At 41.0% G+C, this 26,332-nt stretch overlaps 1 long non-coding RNA gene and 2 pseudogenes across 1 annotated transcript in view; 2 read left to right on the forward strand and 1 right to left on the reverse strand.

Annotated features, from left to right (window-relative positions):
- The window catches only part of LOC147826119 (uncharacterized), a 34,653-nt gene extending 9,617 nt beyond the window's left edge, over positions 1 to 25,036 (reverse strand). The window contains exons 1-2 of the long non-coding RNA XR_015439879.1: positions 18,928 to 25,036; positions 15,787 to 15,939 (exon numbers count right to left, since the gene is read on the reverse strand). This is a non-coding gene — a long non-coding RNA (uncharacterized LOC147826119). The remainder of the gene's footprint in view (positions 1 to 15,786; positions 15,940 to 18,927) is intronic.
- Positions 2,861 to 3,241, forward strand: LOC106009762 (programmed cell death protein 5 pseudogene; annotated as a pseudogene).
- Positions 8,093 to 8,597, forward strand: LOC106009767 (large ribosomal subunit protein uL23 pseudogene; annotated as a pseudogene).
- Positions 25,037 to 26,332: the final 1,296 nt, after the last annotated feature.

Raw genomic sequence — 26,332 nt, forward strand, 5'->3', positions numbered from 1 at the left:
TTGTCCTTGCCCACAACAATGTCTAACCCTCATTTCTATATTGTCTTGGCTTCTGACAAATTTCCACATGAAGATGTCACTCAGTAAGCCACTGTGATTAATATGGCCAATGTTAGCTAAGACCAAATTCATTTAATATCTGCTCTAAGCACCAGAAGAAGCCAATCTGTGATATTGACCTCAACTATATCCCCAGGGTTCCATCTGAACAAATATCATAAGCCATTAGTATCTACTTTAGAAAGCTGAACAACTTGGCTTTAAGCTTCTGAATTAACCCAATGCATTAACACAGGTGGAACTGGGTGTATTAGCAATTCCACAGACTCTACCGTGGTTTTGAATAAGGAGAAGACGTAGAATGATTCTTCCATCCCTAACAAGCCTGGCCAATGAATTAAGGCTCACCTAGGTCCCTGTCAAAACCAATGTAGTGTTTTCCTAAGTAATCCAAGTTTTACGGCCACCCCTGAGGATGTAAGTCACCATGTTCTAGGAATGAGGCAAGCTGGTGTAGCTCCTACATAAACTGCACAATTACAGAGAACATAGAGCCTTTGGAAATAGAGCATATAGAATTTTGCCTCTTCCCAAAGTGGGCTCTACACCAGTTGAGTGATTCCAACATGGCTCTCTGGCCTGTAAGCCTTAAAATTCCCAGTTCCCTCCATTTGGAGGGTGTGCCTGAGGATGGTCAATTCAAATTGTCCATAACACCAGCTGTTCTGCATTTATCCACTTCTCTGAATGGGTGGAAGCTGGCCAAGGATGGCAGGTGGAGCTGTCAAGCTTTTAGTGATACTTTGAGGGACACTCCACGTGTTTTTGTTCTGTGGCAGACTCCAGGACTGTTCAATGTCCCTCCTTCTCCGACTTCCTAGGCTCCAAGGCATGCACAGGTGCTGGTGTGTGGCTCTCCCTTCGCCTCCACAGAGGCTGGTTTCCCATTTCTGTAGCTACAACCTCACTTTGTATCCAGTCAGTCCCTACTGGCACCCAGGCCTACCGTCTAGAAGGGTCAGGTGAAAGAGACAAGGGTATTTATTTAAAATTTACCAAGTTTGAATCCCTCTAGGGCTCTCCCTCTGTGTAGTCCAAGTTCATCAAGCTCCAATAACCTCAGAGGAGGTTGAAGAGCTAATAAAATCAACTGACCAGGAAGCAGAAAGAGAGACACCCTTTGCGATGTGACCTCCCTCTCTGTGAGACACTGGGCAACACTGGGCAAGAATTAGCAGCCTGGCATGCAGCTGTAACCTCTGCATAAAAACAGGTTCAGTCGGGCCAGGGATTTAGCTCAGTGGTTTCGTCACCTGCTGTGCAAGCACAAGGATCCGAGTTCGATCCCCGGTACCAAAAAAACCAAAACAGGTTCAGTCAGCAGTTTGATTCCAGTCCACCACAGAACCAGCCTTTGCAATGGGTTTCTGAGAGAGTGACCCAGACTGTCCAATCAGCAAGCACAATTTGTTTCCAGTTTGAGGGGCATTTTTGATCTGCCAACCTGTACTTTTCCAAGTGACGGAACAAAAGGGCCATTGGCAGCAGCCCACTAGTCTGAATTCTGCCCACAAAGTGGGGAGACCACATCCACTCTCAGCTCTGAGGGCAGAAGACAGGAGAGTCCTGGGTCAGAGACCAAAGACAGTTAAGTACTGCCCAGCAGATATCATGAGCTTCCTGTTTGCATCATTTCCTCCCCACCCCAAGTCCCATGCAGCAGTGGGGAGCCGGCTTAGGTAGATGCTGCAGACTAGCTCCATCATAGCTGAGCAACCTCAATATTAGGAAATTCCAATTGCTTAAAGCAGCTTCTAGAACAATGTCTGATTTGGGCTACTTATCAAAATAGTTTCCCTCAAGAATATTCAGATGTAAACCTAGTTTTCAGTGACATAAAAATGAGTTGAGTTTTGATCACATGAGTAGTTTCCACATAAAAGGTCCACTGTAACCCAGACCCTACTGTTCTACCACCACTATCTCTGTATTCCTGGACACCAACACTCGGGCTGACAGCTGAAATCCAGAGCTCTCTGTGATCTCTAGCAGCTGTGTCATGTGGTTCTGACAGGAGTGCCTTTGTGTGTAAGGAATTACATTTTCACTCTGATGTCCTGGCTTCGACTGTGTGTGGAACCAAGTTTTCTATAACAAGTAGAGTCAGAATACTCCTTCTCTGATCCTAGGAGATGTTCTCCTTCCCCAGCTTTCAATACCAAGGTGTCCTGCCGGGACCGGACATGATTCTTTTCCAATCCCTTCATCGAGAAGATTCGACCTCAGTCTTCTTCAGGGTCTCGGTCTCCACAGGTATCGATTTCCTCCAAATTCAGACTTGAGGCCTTCAAAGTCTAGGATCTGTCAGGAAAATCTGCTTTGGTGAAAGTAAAAGAAACAAAAGTATGCAAGGCTTGGCATTTTTGCCGGCAGAGTGGTTCATAATATGAAAAGAATCTTTGATATTTTCATCAGAGTCTAAGCTTAAGCCCGTGTTTCACCCACTTTCCTGAAGAACCCCCCTGGGGATTGAAATTGTGGTAGAAGACAAGAGTTAGAAGCCACCCGGGAGAGTTCAGGAGAAAAAGAAGTGATTTTTTAAAATTAATGAAGTTTATTGGTACATTTTAGGTAGAAGGGACTTTTTTACTAATACAAGTTCCCCAGTACAATTTAAGGTTTAGATGTAGTAATCACTCAAAGCTGGTTTTTTCCTGAACAAGAGACAAAGGGCACTGATGTCTTTTGAACAAGAGATACTGACTGCAGCAGACGGAAGCACATAAACATGAGCTCAGAATGATACTTTAAATTTTTTTGGATAGAGTGGCTACTGCTGCTACTCCGCGGCGCTCGCGCCATGGCGGATGAGGAGCTGGAGGCGAAACACGGGGATCCTAATGATCCAGCCTAACAGGAAGCAAAGCGCAGGGAAGCAGAAATGAGAAACAGTATCTTGGCGCAAGTTCTGGATCAATCAGCCCGGGCCAGGTTAAGTAACTTAGCACTTGTAAAGCCTGAAAAAACAAAAGCAGTAGAGAATTACCTTATACAGATGGCAAAGTATGGACAGCTAAGTGGGAAGGTCTCAGAACAAGGTTTAATAGAAATCCTTGAAAAAGTAAGCCAACAAACGGAAAAGAAAACAACAGTTAAATTCAACAGAAGAAAAGTAATGGACTCTGATGAAGATGATGATTACTGAACTAAAAATGTTTAGAGTCTGACATTTAATAGAACAGTTTTAGGGCAGAAGTTAAAATTTGTTTAAATGTTTACTTTGTTTTGTCTATATGCCTTTAAAAAAATAAACTTGTTATGCAAAATAAAGTTGTTTTAGTATCACAGCTAAAAATATATATTTTTTTAAATAACTAATTGGTCAGCACTGGAGGGTGCCAGGACAACAGCTCAGTGCCATGAAAAACAATAAATAACTCTAAATAATCAAACATTGACCTTCCCTTTCTCTATAATCTGTGTTTCAGAGCTGAGGAAGAAAAATTTCTATTTACAGAAACGTTCCAGCCAATAAATGATGAAGGAATGATAGAATCAGAAAATTGACAGTTTGTGTAACTCCTGTTAAATAATGCATCTAGTCAACAATCATCAATAGATGCCAAAGCCACTAGAAGAAAATTTGACAGGAACTTTAGAGTGGATGGATCAGACCATGACCCTTGGAGCCTACTAATTAGTCTTAGTACCAACCAAGGTTGGACAACCAGACACTGTTTCTTGATGAGATGCATAAAAAAGAATTGAGTCTAAATCTAATCAAGCCTATAAGTCTAACTACCATGTCAAGAAATGTGGAGGAAGCAGGCAGCAAATTCAGAATGTCATGTTGGACAATGTAGGATGAAAATGCAACAACTGGTGGTGTTCCAATAAAGCTTTATTTAAAAAACAAGAGCATGATTTGGTCCTGCTTTGGTTTGCTGAGCCCTGTTCTACTGTGTTAAAAAAAGAAGAAATTAGGGGCCAGGGATTTAGCTCAGTGGTTCTGTCGCCTGCCTCGCAAGCGCAAGGACTCGAGTTCGATCCCCGGTACCAAAAAAAAAAAAAAGAAGAAGAAGAAGAAACTGGACAAATGATTCTAATTATTTAAATGGGGAAAAGCTGTCACAGGAGGAAAAGTATAGTATGATACCACTGATATAAAGTCAGTCCTATGGATAAACCCTGGATTCAAATAATTCTGCTGAATAGAATTCTTCTCTTGAGATAAGAACAGACATTAGAATATTAACTAAATAAAGGAATTGTGCTGGCTTTTGCCAGTAGTTATAATGACATGATGTTTAAAATGATACAGTATCTGAGATGCTCTTTACACTAGGTGGTAAATACTTAAAAACATAGGGCAGGAAGAGATAAAATAGGATTGGCAAATGAGAAGTTTGATAAGCCATTTCCCCTGTTTTTATTTGCAGCTCCAGACAGGAACCTCACACCCAGCTTCACCTGAGTTGCGTTTGCAGGTGACATGAACTTTAGGTGTGGCCAGTGAGCTCCAGGATGGCTGTTCTGACCACACCTAGATGATTGCTAATAAGAACTTCATCATTACTTTGAAGTACTAGATATAAAGAAGCTCCATTGTATTTGAAATTGATTTGCCATAAAATTCCAATAATACACTTGTCAATCAGAGAAAAGAAGAGACGTTAAATATAATTTCAACTTTTGGTAAATTTTGAATGATTATAAAGAAAAACAATCAAACATCTAACCATCTATTGATGTAGTGTTTCACTGATTGGAAGTATCAAGAATCTGAAGGGGGCCGGAGATTTAACTCAGTGGTTCCACCACCTGCCTCGCAAGTGCAAGGACCTGAGTTCGATCCCCGGTACCAAAAAAAAGAATCTGAAAGGATTTTTACCTAAGCATCTTAATCATGAATTTCACATGGACATTTCAAGAACAAAAACTGATAGTAAAAAGCTGAAGTTTCATTTTTTTTAAAGTAAAAGATTGTCTTTGAAGTTTTTATATAAACTGAGTATTTAATATATTTGTATTTTATATTTCACCATATCATACAATAAAATAAGTAATGACTGCTTTTCATCAAGCCCCTAAATACCCCCAGTACACTTCAGGGCATCATCCCAATATTACCACTTTTGAGAATGCTCATAATCTAGAAAATGTTGGACAGCATTGCTACAGATTCATTAACTGAATAAAACATTCATGAACCAAATTTACATTCTGAGATTGAGGGTTACATTCCAGGAAGATTAGACAGCATCTTTACAATGCATAGCCCAGGGAGAACTGATATTTGGGAAGCGTTTTATGTCTAAGAATCAGAGCCTTTTAAAATATAAATGTGAAAAAAGAAGAAGAGAATATCTTTCCCTTTCATATTTGGCCTTACTTCTACACTCCTCAGGTGATGAGAGTCTATAATGTGCCATTTCCCCCTGTACCATATGGTTAGTTCTCATGTAACTAAGATGATCCTCCATCAAATAGGAGAGCACTATGAAGTTAGGTGTTTAGCCTAATACTGTATTTGGATTTCCATATTTTGAGTCACTTAAGGATGAATTACAGAACACTGCATCAAATTGACTAAGACAATCCCAAGTTCATAAAAGCGGGGGGGGGTACTTCAAAACTCTAAACAATAATGTTTGTCAACAAAAATATTTTTTAAGCAACTTCACAGGTGGTTTGGTAATTGCAGAAGGAAAGACATATTTTACAATGGTGCCACCTGGTGGTCACCGTCTTAACCAAGTAATTAAAATGAGCATCACCAACAGTAGGACAATTTGACATCTGTCTCCATATGAGATGAAGTATGAAGCACCTTGCATCACCTATGACAAATTCTTGCTAAACATGTTTAAGCTGAACTTAATCCAGACCTTTATCCCAGTCTCCAGTCAACAGGAAATTTAAAAGATTCAGAAAGTCTGGATAGCAATGTCGTGAACTAAACAGACAAAACCAGAAGGTGGGCCATTTGAAAAAGCAACTGTCTCTTCAAAAAGTCAGTATCATGGAGGGAAACAAAAATCAGTGATACAGGAAAGAAATGTGGGAAGACCATTTGGGAAGACCGTTATCAGGGTACTGTTGACCACTGATCTGTTACTTGAAGTTTCAGTAAAGATTTACTGTGGCCAAAGGGGTTGCATTTTTTGGTAGATGAGGTGAACTGAGAGGCGCTCTTCCTTTCATTGCTTCTGGCAGCTACTTCAGCTAGAAAGCAGCCTCTCCAAGGTTAAAAAGAAAATCAATGTCTCTTTAATACTTCCTTTTTTTTTTTTTTTTGGAGACAGGGTTTCCCTATGTAGTCCAGCCTGGCCTTGAACTCACAGTGGTCCTCCTGCCTCAGCCTCCCAAGTTCTGGAGTACCTTCATTCATTAGATAAGTTCATTAGCCCCAAGATTTGGAAAAGACTGAGAAGAGCTGACTGCAATTGCAGCTTAGTGCTTCAGGTGGTATAGTTCCAAAGGTCCACCCCAGCCAACCTTCAACACCCTAGCATGTCCCATGAGGCAGTCAGACCTGGTTCAAGTGTCCCTCATTTTACACATTTAAAACAATAGGCTTTCTTCCCTCCCTGATCCACTTCACTGTTCCTCTTAAGCCCTCAAAACACAGAGACAGATTGTTTTTTATTTTCCCAGGCAATGGAACTACCCACCCACCACCCATTATGCATGCACGCACACCCGCAGACACCCACGCATGCACACCTACACAAAGGGAGACTATTCTCAGGGACTCCAAGGGAGCACCTGTGTAACCACCTAAGCAAGGCTTCCCTAAGTAATTATTCTAAGGAATCTACCTCCTTCTGGAGGTGTATCTTTAATAAATCCAAGGAGTAGAATTATTGGTCCCTTATTGCACTAGAAGATTGAAAGGAGGACCCACAAATTTCATCTCTGGTAATACATAATCTCTGGTGACATACATCATTATATCTTCTTTTGAAATATGATGTTTTAAAAATTTGACTTAAAAGAAAGCATGATTTTACACCTACCAGAATGATTGTAATAATTAAAAACAACAGAAAATATTAAGTGTTGGTGAGAAGGTAGAGAAATGGAAACTCTTGTACATTGTTGGTGGGGATATGAAATGATGAAACGAAGATGGAAAACAATTTGGCAATTCCCCAAAAGTCTCAGCATAGAATTTCCATATGAACCAACAATTCCACTCCTAGGTATATGTACCCCAGAATTGAAGGCAGGAATTCATACAGATACTTGTGGGCTAATGTTGGTTCATGACAGCCAAAATATGGAAACAACCCCAGTGTCTGCAAACGATAAATGGATAAACAAAATGTAGCATATATATCCAATGAAATATTATTCAGTCCTAAAAAGGAATGAAGTAGTGATGCATACTACAATATGGATGAACTTTATAAACTTTGTGCTACCTGAAATGAGCCAGAAACAAAAGGACAAATGTTGCATGATTCTACTTATATGAAATATCTAAACAGGCAAAATCACAGAGATAGGAATTGAAAGCTGAGGTTACAGAGACTAGAGATCAGGGAACAAATTGGGGGGTCATTGTTTAATGCTTATACAGTTTCTAATTGAGGTGATTAAAAAGCTTGGGAAACAAGTGATGGTTGTACAATATTGTGAACGTAATTAATGCCAATGAATTGTGCGCTTAAAATTGATTCAAGGAAATTTTTATGTTATATATATTTTACCATAATAAGACTTCTCAAAAAAATGAAGAGATGAGGAAAACATATTACTAACAGTTTTATAGTAGTTGTAGTATACTTGAAAGCAGGACTTGTAGGGAATAGGGAAAGGGGACGTTATTAGGACCTCTGCAGTAAGTCCTAGTCTCCTGTGAGCTACAACAGCACAAGGCAAATTGACTTATACAGGAAAGGTAGAAAAAGTAAGACTTTGAGAAGAAGCTGAGCTTTGGGTCTGATCAGTGCTGCTCTGGGTGGCAAAGAGGAAACCCCCTGGGCTTGTGGACTTATACACTCAAGTGAATGGTTCTATAGAATATATTCCTTGGAGTAGAACTAGGTGCTAAAGAGCATGAACTTTTTCAAAACTTGTGTACAAGGAGGCCCTTTTTACCAAGATGGCGCCAAAGGCGAAGAAGGAAGCTCCTGCCCCTCCCAAAGCTGAAGCCAAAGCAAAAGCTTTGAAAGCCAAGAAAGCAGTGCTGAAAGGCATCCACAGCCACAAAAAGAAGAAAATCCGCACATCACCCACCTTCCGCCGTCCCAAGACACTGCGGCTTGGGCAGCAGCCGAAATACCCTTGGAAAAGCGCCCCCAGGAGAAACAAGCTTGACCACTATGCCATCATCAAGTTCCCCCTGACCACAGAATCAGCCATGAAGAAGATAGAGGACAACAACACACTCGTATTCATTGCGGATGTCAAGGCCAACAAGCACCAGATCAAACAAGCTGTGAAGAAGCTCTAGGACATGGATGTGGCCAAGGTCCATACCCTACTCAGGCCTGATGGAGAGAAGAAGGCATATGTTCGACTGGCTCCTGATTACGATGCTTTTGGATGTTGTCAACAAAATTGGGATCATCTAAACTGAGTCCAGCTGGCTAATTCCACATACACATTATTTTCACCATAAAAAAAAAACCAAAAAAAACCCCTTGTGTACAGGGCCAGGGATTTAGCTCAGTGGTTCCCTCGCCTGCCTCACAAGCACAAGGTCGAGTTCAACCCCCGGTACCAAAAAAAAACTTGTGTATACACATAACCACACGCAGAAATGCACAATTTGGTCCTCCAAAAGGTTTACATTAATTACACTGCTACACTGTTTGAACTTTCAGCCTCCAAAACTGTGAGCTAAATAAAAGTCTTTTCTTTATAAAGTGTCCAGCCTTGGGTATTTCATTATGGTAACATAAAATGGACTAGTACAGAGGCTAAACCATGGGAAGTATTAATGCTGAGTGATATGGAGACTTTTTCCTGCAGAAAACGGAGTTACAGAAGAGTTTTAGGCAAAGGTGTAACACAATCAGAACTCTGCCTAGGATAGACATTCTGCCTGAACTGCAGCGGAACTGGGACAGGACAACATCTGAGTCAGGGGGTCTAAGGCAACCTCAGGCAAGAGTCTAGGATGAGGACAGACCTCTAGAGCTTGTCCTCTGCTGTACCTATGGTCCTTGTACCTGTAGTTGACAATAAGTTATTGTACACATAAGATTTTGTTAAGAGGGTAGATCTCACGTTGTGTAAAATAGCAATAAGATAAGCTTAAGAAAAAAAAAGATGAAGACCGATTTTCAATGGCTGAAGGTCTAGCCATGAGCTTAGGAGACAGTATGGCCAGAAAGACTGCTTAAAACCATATAATCAGAATGCTCCACTTTAAAATGTTTATTTAGGCATATTTGCTTTCTAGCCCCTTTAGATATAGCTGTAGAAACAATTTATCACAGAATTCTACAATTTAATCAGTTTACCAACATAGTTTCTCTATCAGGTATTTGTATAGAAGAATACATTTCATTTCACTTACAAGGAATATTATAAGGGCATCATAATTCAAACAATTAACAGCATTTTGGCATAAAATATAGTGTAGTTTTTAAAAGTTTTTTCAGGATAGCTTGCAAATCAAATTGGACCACATATGCAAATAGATTTACACATTGGACCAGTGTTGCTGCTACCTGTCAACCTGGGCCAACGCCCTATGTATTAAAAAAAAAAAAAAAATATATATATATATATATATATACACACACACACACACACATATGGCATTATTGATGTACAGCAGCAGTAGCAAACGAGAGGTTTGATAAGTTATTTCCTCTTCCTATTTGTTTCGAGATTTCTCCAAGTTGCCACTATCTGCGTGAGAAAGGTAAGTCATTCAGTGTTGGTCTCACGTGGCTGTGTCTTCCACAGGCTTCTTTGCCCTCCTGATCACCAAATAGCCTTGCACTGAACAAAACAGGCTGGAGTGGTGCTGATTAGACAGTAATTGTTTTAAGCGGGTTTTTCCTTATACTATAGTGTTCGGCATTAATTTGATTCAACAGCTAAACTAGGAGGTCTCTGGCTTTTATTTACCAAACCCCATAACGCTTAAAGGTTTTGATTAGGCAGAAGCAATGAGGCAAATAAGGAACTCTTGCCTAGAAGATGCAGAATTTGAATACCTATTCTGTTACTCCTCAGATCCTTCCTTCCTTCCTTTCTTCCTTTCTTTCTTTCTTTCTTTCTTATTTGTTTTTGTCTGTTTTGTTGTTGATTTGATTGGAGGAGGAATGCTTAGACGGTGCTAGGGATTAAACTCAGGGCGTCACACGTGCTAAGCATACACTCTACCTCTGAACTGCACCTTGATCATATTTTTTGGTTTGGTGTTTTGTTTTGTTTTGCTTTGTTTTGTTCTGAGGCAGGGTCTCACTATGCAGTTCAGGCTGGTCTTGAACTCACTATGTAGCCAGACTCATCTTGAGCTCATTGTGATCCTCCTGTCTCAGCCTCCTGTGTGCTGGGATTACAGGTGTACACTACCACTCACAGCTTGGTCATGTTTTTAAATTAGATTATATTTTATAATAAAGAGGCTGGAGGAAGGGAGGAGGAAGGGGAAGTAAAAAGAACTAAGCTGTTACGTATATGTACCAACTCCCCAATGACTGTGATCACTATGTACTGCAAAATTTAGTAATAAAAATTCTAACCTAAAAAATAAAAAGAAGCTTTTATCCTAGTTACCCTATAAAAGTACATATCGAAAAATTGTTATTTTGAAATATTTGGTTGGAAAATTAGCACTTACATTTAACAGGATTTGTGGTACGTAACAATGGATTGTGAGAAGCTAAATTCTATGCCTTTTTAACTATACAGACAATATCTGGGCCAATCAATGCGCTGAGAATTTTTTATACAACCTTGTATACAAGAAGTACAAATGTTAATAAGTAGATATTTTCCACATACAGCACCAATTCCCCCAAATAAAGTGAACGTTCATGGGACATCATCCAGGCGGGAAGCAGACAGGCCTGTGGGACTGGCCTGGCTGGTCGTGCTGGGCCCACTCATCCAGAACTTCAAAAGCATGTTAGTGACGGGAGCAGCTGCAGCCCAAGGAAGAGAAGATCAGAACACCAGGCAAGGAGGAAGAGGAGAAATAAGTCTCTCCCTGTCTTTTTTTCTGTGCATGATGCCCTTGTTAATAATTTGATAAAAACATCTTTATATACCAGAGGTGACTTTAAGTCACATACATAGTCTTGATTCTGAAATTAAAATCTCCACCATGAACCAACATTTCATGTTCATCACAGGATATATTTTCCTTTGTCCTTGGGCTAAGGCTACTGTAGGCCTCCACAAAGTCTTTTTCTCTTTTCCCCACGACTCCTCTCAGATCCCTAATAGCACCTTCTGCCCTCTCAGGGATTGGAGTGAATGCAGGGAGAGAGCAGGAACAAAGAGGAACAAAAAATGTTCATATTTAGCTGCTGCTGCCTCAGGGTGGCTTTGTGCATGCTGGCCTTAGCGGGGTTATTTTGTTTGTTTTCTGATTTTTTTCCCGGTACCGGGGATCAAACTCAGGACCTTGCACTTTCGAGGCAGGCTTGGTGCCACTGAGCTAAATCCCCGGTCCTTAGTGGGTGTTTAAAGCTGACCTTTCTCATGTGCATCCCTGAAAGATTCCCCTGACTGTCACTCCCTCCCATAGGCAGTGCTTCTCTGAGCATGCCTTTCGCCCAGCATCTTCCTGTGATGCACCACAGCATCCTCCTGGCAGGCCATCCTCCTGGACCTTGTCACTCCAGGCTGGCGTTCCTGCTACCACTTCTGAGAAACATGGGCTTTGCTCTGCCTTTTGAGAGCGTGCACTTCTTTTCTAAAAGCAAGCTCTGCTGTGTTGCGCAGCCACTGTGCATTTCCCAGCTGTGGGTCAGATACCTGGGTTGTCTGTGGCAGAGAGCAAGTGTTCGGACCTACAAGATGGGCTGGATCCCTGAAGGAACCTGAAAGAATGGATTCCAAAGGGGAAGGAAAGAGTAGCCATGGGTAAAGACTGGAAGAACAGACAAGAGGCAGCACAAAGCCTGGGGGCTGGAGGGAGAAGTCATTCCAACCGTGAGAGACGGGCTCAGGAGTTTAGCCACAGTGGAAATGAGGGAACTAAAGTGCAAAACAAAGAATTCTGCCACTAGGGACCCAACGCCTCAGCACTGAGGATCCCTTCTGAAGGGACATCTGGCAGGTGCTCTGTTCATCTATCCAAAAAAATCTGTATTCTTTCTTTCCTTTTATTCTTTTTCTCTTCTTTGTTTCTTTTTTCCTTCCTTTGTGTTCTTCCTTTCTCTCTCTCTTTTCTTCCCTTTCCTTCCTTCCTTCACCTTTCTCCCTCCCTCTCTCTCTCCCTCTCTTCCCCTGCCCCCAACCCTTTGTCTTTCTTTTTTCTTGTGGTATTGGAGATTGAATCCAGGGCCTTCACACTGAGCTGCATCTCCAGCCCTTTTTAATTTTTTATTTTGAGACAAAGTCTCACTGAGTCACCAAGTTACCCAGGCTGGACTCAAACTTGCCATCCTCCTGCCTCAGCCTCCCTGAGTGTTGAGATTACAGGTGTGCACTGCCATGCCTGGCTTATCTCTATCCTTAAGCTCAGGATCCCAAGAAAATAAGTGGTCCTAATATGAGTAATATTTACATTATATTTGTAAGGGTCCTTGGAAATGTCTAGAGCTATTTACAGAGGTGTTCTTGGGAAAATAATGTACTTCAGGCTAATAAGTCAGTGAGGGGCTTGGAGTAGGCAAATATGGGGCAATTATTCTAGATGTGACAGAGGAGTTTCCAGAAGGACAAGGATTTGTGTCTGTTTTGGTGGCTGCTGTATCACCAGATCCCGGAGCATATCGCTGTAGTAAAGGGAAGTCTAGCCTTTGCCCTCAGTCACGGGATTGATCTCCAGGCCCTTAGAATGTCCTGTCTGATAAGACAAGGAATGCAATCATTATGTAAAGCAAACATGCACTGATATAATTTTTTGAAATAAAATAAAATGTCATGTCATTGATGTGATCCCTTCACACACACACACACACACACAGACACACACTGCCTTTGTTGACCTAAGGGTCTTGGGCCACAACAGACAGGATGGGCATTTTGAGCTATGCAGTACAGGGTTGACCTCCAGAGGGGCTGGAGACTAAAGGTCAGCCATACAGGCTATCAGCCATGTCCTCATGATGAACCCCAATAAAAACCCGACACCAAGCTTAGGGAGCCTCCTTACTTGGTGACACTTCATGCACTGTAGCCAAGAGAGCTGTGTGATCCATGATGCCACTGGGAGAGGACATTGCAAGTTCTGCTCTTGGAAATTTCCTGGACACTTCCCTACGCTCTCTCCCTTTGGCTGACTTTCATGTGTATCCTTTTGTTGTAATAAACCATAACTGCATAACTCACTTCCAGTGAGGGCAGCGAGTCTTCCCAGTGAATTAGTAAAGCCGAGAATGGTCTTGGGAACTTCCCCCAAAACTGCAATTTATGTCAGAAGTGAAAGTAGTCAGCCTAAAAACTTCTCCCCAACATTGCAAGTACTTTGAACAAGCAGATGTCCAGCAAGTCCCCATTGAATGAAAGAATGAATGAGGGAATTTGTATGTGCAGCAGATGAAGCTGTATCAGTTACTAAGGGTAGCATTTCCTCAAATAGAGCATTATCAAGTTTCCTGCTCACATGGTTTACATGACAAAATCAGACTTTATACTCCTGTCACCTTTTTCCAATTACCCTTTGGACTTTTCTGGTCACATTCAGGTCACATTTTAAACATATTTCAACAAGTAGACTATTTCATACATCGAGCAGGTTTTTTTGCCTAAAGGGTAGGAATAATAGCAATATCATGAAGCTCTTTACAGAGGATAGGTGAGGTTTGACCTGGAAGGAAGGTCTAGTTGCCTGAGCTCTCTCTACAGCTGCTCCAGTGTGGACCCCAAGAAGGTAGTTGGTCATAAAAGAGACAAATCTTCTATCCATAGTCGGCAAAAGCTTCACACACTCGGGAATGATCACTCCAATAAATCTTAGAGGCTGAGCATACGCTAAACTGCTGCCACACAGACCAAATAAGGTCTCCTGTATATGAGATCATGTTATTTATGATCCAAAAGAAGGGCAAAGCCTGTGGACTTGATTTGGGGCCACCTTCCCACTAAAAAAACCCAAGAAAGGTTTTATCTCTGTTTCGTTTTGTACCTTTGGCTCAGGGACAGTTATGTCCCCATTACCTGAAGAATAACTGAAGAATAATGAAGAATCATTAGCAGAGAACAAAGCGTTAGTACCACAATGAGGCCCAGAAGCACTGGAAAGAACTTCATATCCCTGATACGTTTCAGCTTCTTGATCCATAACTGAATTTTCTCCCATGATGCAATTCTAACCTCAGGAAGCACCAAAGATCATTGGCTACACTATCCAGGCCAGGGATCACTGTCCTTTCAATTTTTCAGTTCCCAACAGAATGATACAGTTTTGATCAGATATCCTCAAGTGATACAGAAATTTGCCTTGGATATTTATGTTCTCTTTCCAATATCAGAAATTTAAAACCAAATTTCATTTTCACATTCCCATGCTGGATCAATTCTGTGTTGATATAATCCAGTTATTAGCTAAGTTCTCCCAGTCCAGATCTCAAAATTTTAGACAATAATGATTTAAATTTTACAAACTATGGAAATCTGAAACTTTCTCAACATTTCCTACAAGTTCCCCAGGAGTATGTTCTCATGGTTGCTCAGCTTCCATCTTTTTTTTTTTTTTTTTTTCTGTACCAGGGATCAAACTCGGGACCTTGCACTTTCGAGGCAGGCGGCAGAACCACTGAGCTAAATCCCCGGCCCTCAGCTTCCATTTTCCAGCTTCCTTATGGGCGGCCTCCAGCTCCTTCCTCAATTTTTACAGAAAATCCCATTTTGCACTAGTCATTTGAGAATATTTCCTCACAACTTTGGAGCAAATGGAATGGAAGCAACCTCACATTGAACTTGAGATGTCCCCATTCTTAAATTTATATTTCTTTTTATTTCTTATATTTATCTTTAACCACCAGCTACTGGCTGATTCTCCCATGTGAAACACCCCAGGAATCATACCACTTCTCTCCATCACTTCCCCTGTAAGCTTCCCAAACAAATTTCATTCTTTATTGGGGGAGAACAATCTAATCATCCTACTTTGGACCCACTTGCTCTTGTGTCCTGTTCTTTATCACTTTATCAAGGTATTTTCTTGAAAGACAACTCTTTCCCTGAAAGAAATTCTGGGATAGATTGGCCTGGTGACTAATGCTTGTAATCCCAACACTCAGGAGACTGAGACAGGAGGATTTCTGCTAATTCAAGGCCAGCCTGAGCTACATAGTGAGTTCAAGAAGGCCAGTCTGAACTACACAGAGAAACTATATCTCAAAAAAGCAAGGGGGAAGGAACGAAGGAAGGAAGGAAGGAAAAGAAAACAAAATTCTGGGGTAAACTATTGAAGTGGCTTTCTTCATTTCATAAAGAGCTATTGTTGCACCATTGGGTTTAATAAACAGGATTATTCCTTCCATACCACTCATCCATGGAGATGGACGCTGTCTTATACTGGGTTACTGTAGACAGACCCAGAAACCGAATTGCATATAGACCATTTATTGAGGAGTGCTCCTGCAGGTAGGAAATTAAAGAAATTAGAAAGGCAGGTTTGGACAAGTAGGAGCTGCTGACCTGTGATGCATTTGTGGGCCAGAGGTTTCTGATATTCCCAGAAGTTGGGGACTGAGTATGTTGACCCTGAAGAAATGCTCTGTGTAAAAACCACAATGTCCATAGCAGTTCACTTCTCACACCTCTCAGATCCACCAGGAAATGCTTGGTTTTCTGGGAAACATATAAGGGAAAAATTAGTAGGTATCTTCAGGCCATAATGATATTCATCATTCCTCCTCATCTTCCCATTCTATACTCCTTGTCTTGGTTAGTACCTTTGCTGGTCCAGATGACTTACCTGGTGAGGTACACAGACTGTCATCCGTAAGAGAGCTGATCTTTAATTAACTATGTGGCCATGGTACTTGTCTATTTTACCATTAAAACTAGACACAAGAATGCCAAGAAGCCAGGTACGGTGGTACAGGCCTGTAATGTCAGCACTCATGAGGGTGAGGCAGGAGGATCGCTGTGGGTTTGAGGCCAGCCTGGGCTAAAGAAGAATTCCAAGAAGTGCACCATGTTGCTACTGTCCTGGATTCCAAACATATTCTTTCCTGCCCCCACTGAATAGCAGCAGCCTTAATAATTTCTGTGTTTCCTGTTTTACCTGCTATTGTGTTGGTACATAGAACCAGAAGTGTCCCATCAATGGCCACAGATGAAATTTCAATGGAATACTTACTGTGTGTCTTGGTGGAAGTGACCCTTTCTAAACCCATAGACTTAACATAGCACAGGAAAGTAAAACACAAGTTCCTCAAGAACACACTGAGAGTGATAGTAAGTGGGACCACTACTATTGCTAGTCCTTAATTTCTAGACCCACATAGTCTGCATTTTTGGACAAGGAATAGGGTCATAAAATGATCATTGACTTAGGGTGCCTTGGATGATGTACTCCATACTTATAGGGTGTTAACCCTAAAGCTGAGACAATGGCTGTTCTTCTAAAGGTCATTCTACTGCCCTAACAGGCTGGTGGCTTCTGAGTGATGAAGTATGTGATGGACTTAGTGGCTCTCCTGATCACATCAGCCACCATGTCTCTTTTTTCTGTAAAGCAGGATCCTTAGTTTTGATCCCTTGCTGATATCAAAGTCTCAGATTGTGGTGCTGGCTGAGTTCCCGAATTAGGAAAGATAAACCCATGTACAGAATATGAGTAGATCCCAGTCAAGATGGGAGCTACCCATTCTATTTTGCAAATGATCCAGTGTAATCAAACTGCCACCAAATGGCTGGTTAATTTCCTTCAGGGATGATGCTACATCCATGGCTCACTGTTGGTCCATACTGCTGATAGGCTGGACTTTCACCAGCAGCAGTAGCTTAATCAGCTGTTGGACCCAAGCATAGCCTCCGTTCCAACTACCATGGGTACTTTCTTGGTGCACTCATTGTACCAACACCCAGGTATCTGACAAAAGAATGCAAATTATGTCAATTGGCTGAATCACCTGATCTACCGTGGTTGTGGTTGGATAAAGTCTTTTCCATAATGGACACTTTCATGGGCTAACATGTGAAACAAAGTTCTTTGCATCTCTCATAAATCCATCCCTATTCCTCTTCCCCAGACCTCCTTGACTCTTTACATACACTTTTCCTTTCACATTTACTCCTTGGCTTCAACTACAAGTATTTCAAAACTTAATTCAATAACCCATCACCACCCCCAGAATCTAAAAATGCTGTATCCTGGTTATAATTTCTTTATCCATGGCAAGTATTTTTTTAAAATCATGAATCTGATGAGCTAAGAGTGATGCATTGTTTAATTTTTCACTTTTAATTACTAATGAGGGGAAACATTTGTTTCACATTCTTACTGTAAAAATAATTTCTTCCTGTGAACTGTCTCTTCATGGGGAATTATTTCCCCATGGTAGTGGGTGCTGTGACACCCAAGTCTCCCTTTCAGGGATGGAGAATTAATTCTCTGTGTGGATTGCTGATGGCTATTTGCTGGGTTTCTCTCTGTGAACTAGCATCACAGTAAAGAGTTGCCTGGACCAAAAAAAAAAAAAAAACCCAATAAAGAGTTGCCTGGCCCCAAGCCACACCTCCCTCCAGGGCAGCCGGAATCCAATAGTTGATCAGTATTGTAGGACCCAGAGCATAGAGGCTTGGCCCCTTGCCTCCAGATGAGGCAACACTGACGTATCATCTCAGGTCCCCATTAAACCAGCTGAGGACTTTATTGCAACTACATTGTAATTCAACTCCTCCTGACTATCCCACTTCTCTTGCTCTCCTGTGAGTGTTGGTCCCCAGAGTGCTATGCAACTGCCCACAAATCTCTACCACAGAGTCTTCTTCTTGGGGAAACCAACCTAGGAACCTTTTTTGTTTTGTTTTGTTTTATTTGAGACAAGGTCTCACTGTGGAGCCTAGGCTGGCCTTGAACTTGCAGCGATCCTCCTACCTCAGTCTCTGGAGTGCTGGGATTAAAGGCATGAACTACTGGGCCCACTTTTCATTTTTATCTTCTGCAGAACAAGTCAGACAACACTACTTTGATACCTACATCAGGTAGCAGAACAAAGATACCACCACAGTCAAGTGGGAAGGGAATGGAAACACTTTGAGCACAGGGGGTGACTTGTAGCGAAGGAGGTTGAATAACAAGCTATAGGCTTCCTGATCTTGGACCAGTTATCAGCATTTTCCCATGATCTGGAAGATTTATGTAACAGTCCTTAATAAATGTAGTCAACTCTAATCAGGTGATTTTAAGACTACTATACCCTGGGTGAATGGCCCGTGGAGGTGTCAGTGGGCAAGCCCCACAGTGCACTTGCAACAAACTCTGGACAAGATGTAAACAAAAAGGTTATAGTCGTGCTTTTTCTGAGGTCTAGATTTGTCTCATCTTGGGGAGCTGCTCTGAAGGCAGTGATACAAATCATCTCCCTGCAATATGACCATGTAGATTTCAGTCCATGGACATACAACCTGTCCCAATTACCTCTCAGGACCCAGTCTACAGGGCCCAAGAGTGCTGATCCTCAACTTCTGAGACTTATATAGACTCACTTTCCAATCTTAGACTCGATCTATCTGTCACTCTCACACATATGGACACACACACACACTCATACACACACTACTGCTCTTTCTATGACCTCCATCTACAGTGGTATGCAGTTACCTTACCTGGCCTGCTGTCCTTAGCTTTCCCAGAAATGGTGGCTCTTCCTCTTCTGAGGCAAGGCTTGATGTTTGATATGGAAGAGATTTTTGGCTCAAATTGGGGTCAGTAGCAAAGTCACAAATGGGGAGCCCTGGGGTCTGATCTGTTCTCTCAGCACGTGAAAGTCCTCCAGAGTCTCTGTCCTCACAAGTAGGGAGACAAAGAGAGTGAGCCCTGTCCTCCTGCCTCTGAAGAAGAACTGGGCTAAGAAGGGCTGAGGACTAATACCAAAACAAGGTGGCAGGATATGGAGGGTTTTGGAAAAGGAGAGACTATCTACAAGTAGAGTGATGAACTAGCCACACTGAGTGATAATGAGCTATTATTTTTCCACTGGGCCCAAATCCTGAAAAAATATTCTAGGCCTGGGCTCAGTTGGCCTTTTCAGAAGAAAAGAGTCAAGAATCTCTGATTTCAGGGCCGTGGTGCAGCTCATGGGTAGAACATTTGCCTACCATGTGTAAGGTCCTGGGTCTGATCCTAGCACTGAAAGAAAGAAAGATATCAATTAAACCAGGTCTTATTTTTGTGATAAGTTTGAGAACCTTGCCTGGAGTGATATTTTCCCAAGACATCTTAAGTAGAAAAGTATTCATCTTTGAGTAGTTCAAAAACTCAAAACTGTCTGGAAAACAAGGCACTGCTTGGACAAGAGGGCATCCTCATCGCATATCACATCTCTCGTCTCACCTGCAGCTGGCCCACCTTACTGTCCTCCCTGACCTTTCTCCAGTTCAAAGGGAGGCCAGTGGCTCCATGCATCCTTCTTCATATAGGATCTTGATTTTTTTTTTTTTTTTTTTTTGGTACCAGGGATCGAGCTCTGGACCTTGCGCTTGTGAGGCAGGCAGTGGAACCACTGAGCTAACTCCCCGGCCTGGATCTTGATCTATTTATCACTTGCTTCTTATTTGTTATAATTCTTCAATCAGACCCTTTCTGCCAGTTCTTTTCTCTAAGACTAAAATCCTTTCCAATAACACACTAAGCAGTGTTCCCCTTGAAATCACACCTCCTGTACCTCTTCACATGTACCTAGAAGCTGCTGTCCACACGTCTGTGTTCACCAAAAACTTGTACCTTCCCTGAGTGAGGGAGATCCCAGGGTTTACAATTTTCAGAGCACACTGACATTGCAGTCTGTATAAACCATGTTGAGCGCTGCACATAGCACCATGAGTGATGAACAATGAAAAGAGCATTTCTTCTGCTCACTAGGTGGCGTTCGCACATTTTTCAGCTACAGGCTGTGGCAATGGTTCCAAGGTGGACTGCAGCAATTCAGTGAGGTTGCTAATCATTTTCTTAGTCAAGTTAAAAAAAAAGGGGGGGGGGTGTCTTTGAATTATACACTCAGATTCTAAAAGAAGCTCTGAGTTTGCATAGCATCTGTCTAAAACAACTGCAGTGAAACCAGGTATGATATTGCACACTTGTAATTCTAGCACTCTGGGAAGGTTGAGGCGTGAAAATCACAAATTTGAGCCCAGCCTGGACAACTTAGCCACTTAGTGAAATCTTGTCTCAAAATATAAAACTTTAAAAGGGGTGGGGGTTGGGAATGTAGCTCAGTGTGAAGGCTCCGGTTTGCGCAAAATGTCATTAAATTATCACAGTGGAAACGAGAGGTACATGGTGCTAAGGGAATATCTAATAAAATAAGACAGGAAGTTCAAGGAAGTCCTCCTTGAGAACGAGATGATTGAGTTAACATCTGAAGGGAGAGGAGGCACTCACTAGGTACAATAGAAGACATAAAAATATGTTCCAAGGCCTGAGGGGAGTTTAAGGAAGTAAATGATGGAGAGCAGTTGGCTGGGACACTGTGAACAAGGGGGATTATCATGTGCAACGAGGCTGGAGGGCTAGAGAGGATCAGAGTCTTGGTAAACCTTATAGGCCATAATTCAGATTTGGGACCTTTATTCCAAGAGTAGCTCTAATTCACTGAGTAGATATAAGTAGGGAATGGCTTGAAGTATAACTTCAGATCAGGGATTGTGTGCCCCGTGTTTTGCCCTTGTTGCCCAGAATTGCTTTCGCTATTCTAGGTCTCTTCTGGTTCCACAGTCCTGAAAACTCTTGGCAGTGGTCTTAATATTATTCCAATTTTGCAGATGAGATAAAAAGTTACAATGAGAGGTTAACAGCCCAACTGATAAGTATCAGAGTCAGGACCCAGGTACTCGTCTCATTTCAGAGCCTGTCCTCTTAGCCACAGCCCTCCACTGCTGTCAAGGGCAGGGACACATCCTTCAAGCTTCGAAAGGAAGATAAACATGAAAACGAATGAAAGCCCCCAAATAAAGAGGATAACCAGAAAACTCCAAAATGTTTGATTTCTTCTAGTCTAATGTGTAGATGAAAAATATTTTAAGACATTGAAAAAACAGTTAGATATAAGCCCCAAATAACAGCTAGTCTTATGTAAGAAACATTGGAAGATAACCAGAAATGCCCAACAAATTATAAAGGCAAATTTTCAAAACAGAGAAAGGATCAATTTCAAATAACTGATGTACTTTTCTTTTCTTTTTTTTTTTTTTTGGTATCGGGGATCGAACTCCGGTCCTTGTGCTTGCGCAGCAGGCGGTGAAACCACTGAGCTAAATTCCTGGCCCTGTACTTTTCATTTTTCTCCATTTTAAGTCTCTTCCTTCCCCCTACTTCCTCTCCTGCCCCTAATCTCCTCCTCCTTTCTGGATAAAAACATGTAGCATGAGATCTGTTCTCTTCATAAATTTTATATATATATAAAACACACTGTTATGGAATGTAGAGCTTATTCATCTTGAACTTAACTGGAACTTTATATGTGTTGATTAGCAACTCTTCATTTCCCTCCTTCCTCCCTCTGTCAGCCACCATTATGCCCTTTACTTCTATAAGTTTGAATATTCACCTCACTTTCATATTAGTACCTTTTATCATTAACCAGGGAGTGTCAAGTGACTTTAGAAAAGGCTTTGGCGTTCTGGTTCTTTAATTATTCACTTTCTTCTTCATAAATATTTTTTGAGAACCTGCTGTGTGCCACATAGACACCAAGATGCTACAAAGTCAGTGGACTGCTGAACATGAGGGTTCCTACCCTCATGGAAATTTCCAGTGGGAAAGGTCATTACTGATACAACAATCACACAACCTGGACATAATTATAAACTGAATCATGACCTATGATTACTTAGAAACATAACCATAAAATTCATCCTTTTAAAGTGTACAATTTAGTGGATTTCATTAGAGATAAAGTTGTGCAACCATCACCACTGTAATTCCATTACATTTTTATCACCCTAAAAAGTAACTCTTGACCCATTAGCAATCATTTCTTATTGTTCCCTCCCCATTCCTCCTAATAACAACAAATCTAGTTTCTATCTCTGTATTTTTCTGTTCTGGACAGTTTCATAAAAATGGAATTCCAGAATATGGAGCGTGGCTATTTTCGCTTAGTGGGATATTTTCAAGGTTCACCCATATTATAACACGTGTCAGTACTTTACTCCTTTTTATGGTGAAATAATATTCCATTGTGTGGATAATACCACATTTGGCTTACCCATTCATCAGTTGATGGCCATAGAGTTTTTTCCCCACTTTTTGGCTATTATGAATAATGCTTCTATGAACATTCATGTTCAAGTTTTTGTATAGACATGAGTTTTCAACTTTAGAGATACACACCTAAGGCCCTTCTTGCTGAGTCATATGGTGACTATGTTTAACCTTTTGAGGAACTGTTTTCCAAAATGACTGCATGATTTTACATTTCATCACCAAGGTAAAAGGGAACATTTGTTATTGTTTTTCTGTAACTTCAAATCCAGTTTCATTGTTTGTCACTTAAAAAGGCCAATGGCTTGAGCACAAGTTGTTAGAGCAATGAAAAAGGGTTTTGGAAAGCTAGCAAACCACAGAAGACAAAGGCTATTGTGCCTAAGGATTGTAGTCATAGGGTAGGGCATTTTGGGCGGGGATACAGGTACCGGATAGATGGACATTAAGGTAGTTAACAAATTCCAGGTTAGTTTCAAATCAAGGGTGATCTGCTTTTCTGATACATGGGTTGCTATTATCAGTAGGTCACTAGATGTTCTGGGTCCTCTACATCTAAGATTAGATGTATTAGAAAGCCTTGTGATTTAACATTCTTGTGTTCCATTTCCAAGGAATAATTTGGACTGGGGATTTAGCTCAGTGGTTCCGGTGCCAGCCTCGCAAGCGCAAGGACCCAAGTTTGATCCCCGGTACCAAAAAACAAAAAAAAAGATATTAAGGGGCACTATTCCCTGGAGAACAAGGAAAAAGAACTGAAAGGCAACCATCACCAGATAAGATAGTAAAATGCAATTTTTCATAGAACAGTTTTAACCCATTAAGTGGCTGCAGTCAACAGCAACATCTACCGTAAAGCTAGTGGGAGGCTAATAATGTATTGCTCCGCCATATGACCTCCAGTATTAGTGACTTTTAAAATCAATGAAAGCAAGTGGCACTAGAAGGTGGTTGTAGGTTTTTCCTCATTACATTTCTTTTTTTTTGGTACCAGGGATGGAACTCGGGTCCCTGCGCTTGCACATACATTTCTTTTTTATTATAGTCACCCTAGTAGGTATGAGGCAGTTTTGTGTTGTGCTTCTCTAATAGCTAATGATATTGAGCATCTTTTCATAACTGGCCATTTGTGTTTGTCCTCTGCAAAAATGCTGAGCTTTTATGCATTCTAAATAAAAAGCCCTAATCAGACATGTTACTTCCAAATATTTTCTTTCATTCTGTGGATTGTTTTTTTACTTTCTTGGTGGTGTTACTGAGACTCATTTACTTAGAACAGATTTCTACCTGGGAAAAGGCATTCACAAATATTTATTATTAGAAAAAAATTTAGTATGAAAAATGTCTTCCATTTATGTATAGTTTTATCATGTAATTACCAAATTACATATAATCATCACAAGATTTCTTACCCTGTAACCAACAGAACATATTTATATTTTTTAAGTAGTGAGCCAGAAGAATACAATGTGTACTAAGTATCAATGCAATAGACTACATTAATTTCCTGTTTTTTAAATTTAATTTCTGACTGGGCCAGGGATTTAGCTCAGTGTTTCCGCCACCTGCCTCAAAAGTGCAAGGACCCAAGTTCTATCAGCGGTACAAAAAAAAAAAATTAATTTCTGGACAGAGAAGTTGATTATTATAATCACAAATTCAGATTATGTCACATAAGCCCCAAACTGTCTTTATAATACAAGAGTCTATAGATGCTCAGGATAGACTATGGTTTTTGTCTCAAGATGATGGGCAGATGTATACACTGCTTCTTCTTCCTCTTAAGAAATTGTTTAATACTGAGGCAATATAAGGAAGCATGAATAAGATCAACACCGTCAAGTCAAAGATAAATGAGGCAGATGCCATCATGGACCAAGACCCTCAGTGACTTCTAGAAGACGCTAGAAGATAAAATCAGACTGAAGGCAGACCCCATGGAACAGAGAATCCCGAACAAGCTGGCAGAGGAGATGGCCCGTCTGCTCCTGTTTCATGCGGAAGCCTTGTGGTATCAACACCAGCCCTGGCAGATGATGATTCAGCTTATACCTCCAAAACATTAACTTGGACTCTAGAGGGGAAGCAAATGTGTTGGACTTTCTCTTCTGCCCTGGAGTTCTACAAGTTGGGCAACATCTATATGTGAGAAATGCCCCACTGTTTTCTTTATTCCTTTAGACTAGTTTCGGCCTTTTTGATCTGGTTTGTGTTTCCCCCGATCCTTTCGTCCTCTGAAATCAGATAGTGATTATATTACTCATTCTATTTAGCTTACTACAGAGGTGTTTCCAGGCATATGGCAGCCACATCTCTCCCAGATCTATAGCTTTGGTTTCCCAAAGCAAATTTTGACAGATAACATTAAAATTCAGACAAGCAAACAATGAGTCAGCTCTCGGCGTTGTACGTAATAAGGGTTTAGACAAATGCGTAACAACACAGGACCCATATCCACCATTATAGCATCGTTCAGAGTAGTTTCACTGCCCTAAACATCGTCTGTGCTCTGCCTATTACTCAAGGTAATTTTTGAGACAAAGTTTCAAGCACTCAGAAACTTTATTTTTTCCTTTTTAAACATTTTGGAGCCGGGGATTTAGCTCAGTGGGTTCGCTGCCTGCTGCGCAAGCGCCATGACCCAAGTTTGATCCCCGGTACCAAAAGAGAGAGAGAGAGAGGCTGCAATCAAGACTTTTGGAGATAAAAATTTTAAAATTTTAGATGGTGCCACAAAAAATAGTTAAATTTTACAGTTCATTGGAGAATTTTTATTTTATTATCTTAGTTTTCTGAGAGAGGGTCTCGTTATGTAGTTCAGGCCTTGAACTCACTGTGTAGCCTAGGCTAGCCTCAACTTTTCAGGGATCCTCCTGCTTCAGCCTCCTGAATGCCAGGATTACAGCCATGTGCCACCATGCCCTGCCTGAGAATTGTTTTAAACTGTGAAATCTGGACAAATCTCCCACAGATAAAATAGGAAAACTACTCTTACAGATACCATATATCATACTCCCTTGAGTATAAATGTTGATAACAGCTAAGCCCACTTAGATAATTTGTTTTGAAGTAGGAAATTCAAAAAGAAAAGAAAACTGAAGTTTCATCTGTCCCATTCCTATTCTATCATTTCTATTAGAGGTACAGAGAACCAGGATAGGCTCAACTGCAGGACAAAATAAACAGTTCCAAAGACAAATATCATTCTCTTCTCAGAAGAGAACTGATGATTTGACAGTTATAATATCTACAATTTAATTATCATGCCAAAATAACACAGGCTATAGATTAAATAAATTTTTATGCAGAAGTTACCTGAGACCTAAAAGTTATTTCCAAGTTTCCTTTGGAATAAAAAGACTGAGAAGTATTCATGAGTCACGAGTGTCAGGAGGGGGAAAGGCAAGGGTAGAGGAGTTTGAGTGATTGAAGGGAATGGCAGAGTTCTGAGTTCTAAACTAATAATTTTGGAGGCTGAGAGAGCAAAAGTTGGCTGGAGAGATCTGGCAGAATTGTGGGGTAGTTTTGAGGGCTTATTTGAGATCATGCCTGTAAATTTATCGTGATAGCAATCTGCTCTGTTGGGAGACTTCTCATAACAGCTCCCAGCTACTTGAATTTCTGCAGAAAACTGGATTCCTCCAAGACCAGCACATTTTAAAAAGCTAGAAACAGAGAGTATGATCTATGAAAAGGGGATTGTTAACATGATGTGCTGTGAAGTTAAATCATAAAGGAAGCAAAGGACAGAAAAAGTTACTAGTTTGGAAAATTATATATTAATCTAGGGGTTCATAGGATCCTGATAAA

Source organism: Heterocephalus glaber, unplaced genomic scaffold (assembly GCF_053883595.1).
Source record: "Heterocephalus glaber isolate CG9 unplaced genomic scaffold, H.glaber_assembly_v1.0 deba00001479, whole genome shotgun sequence".
Lineage (NCBI taxonomy): Eukaryota > Metazoa > Chordata > Mammalia > Rodentia > Bathyergidae > Heterocephalus > Heterocephalus glaber.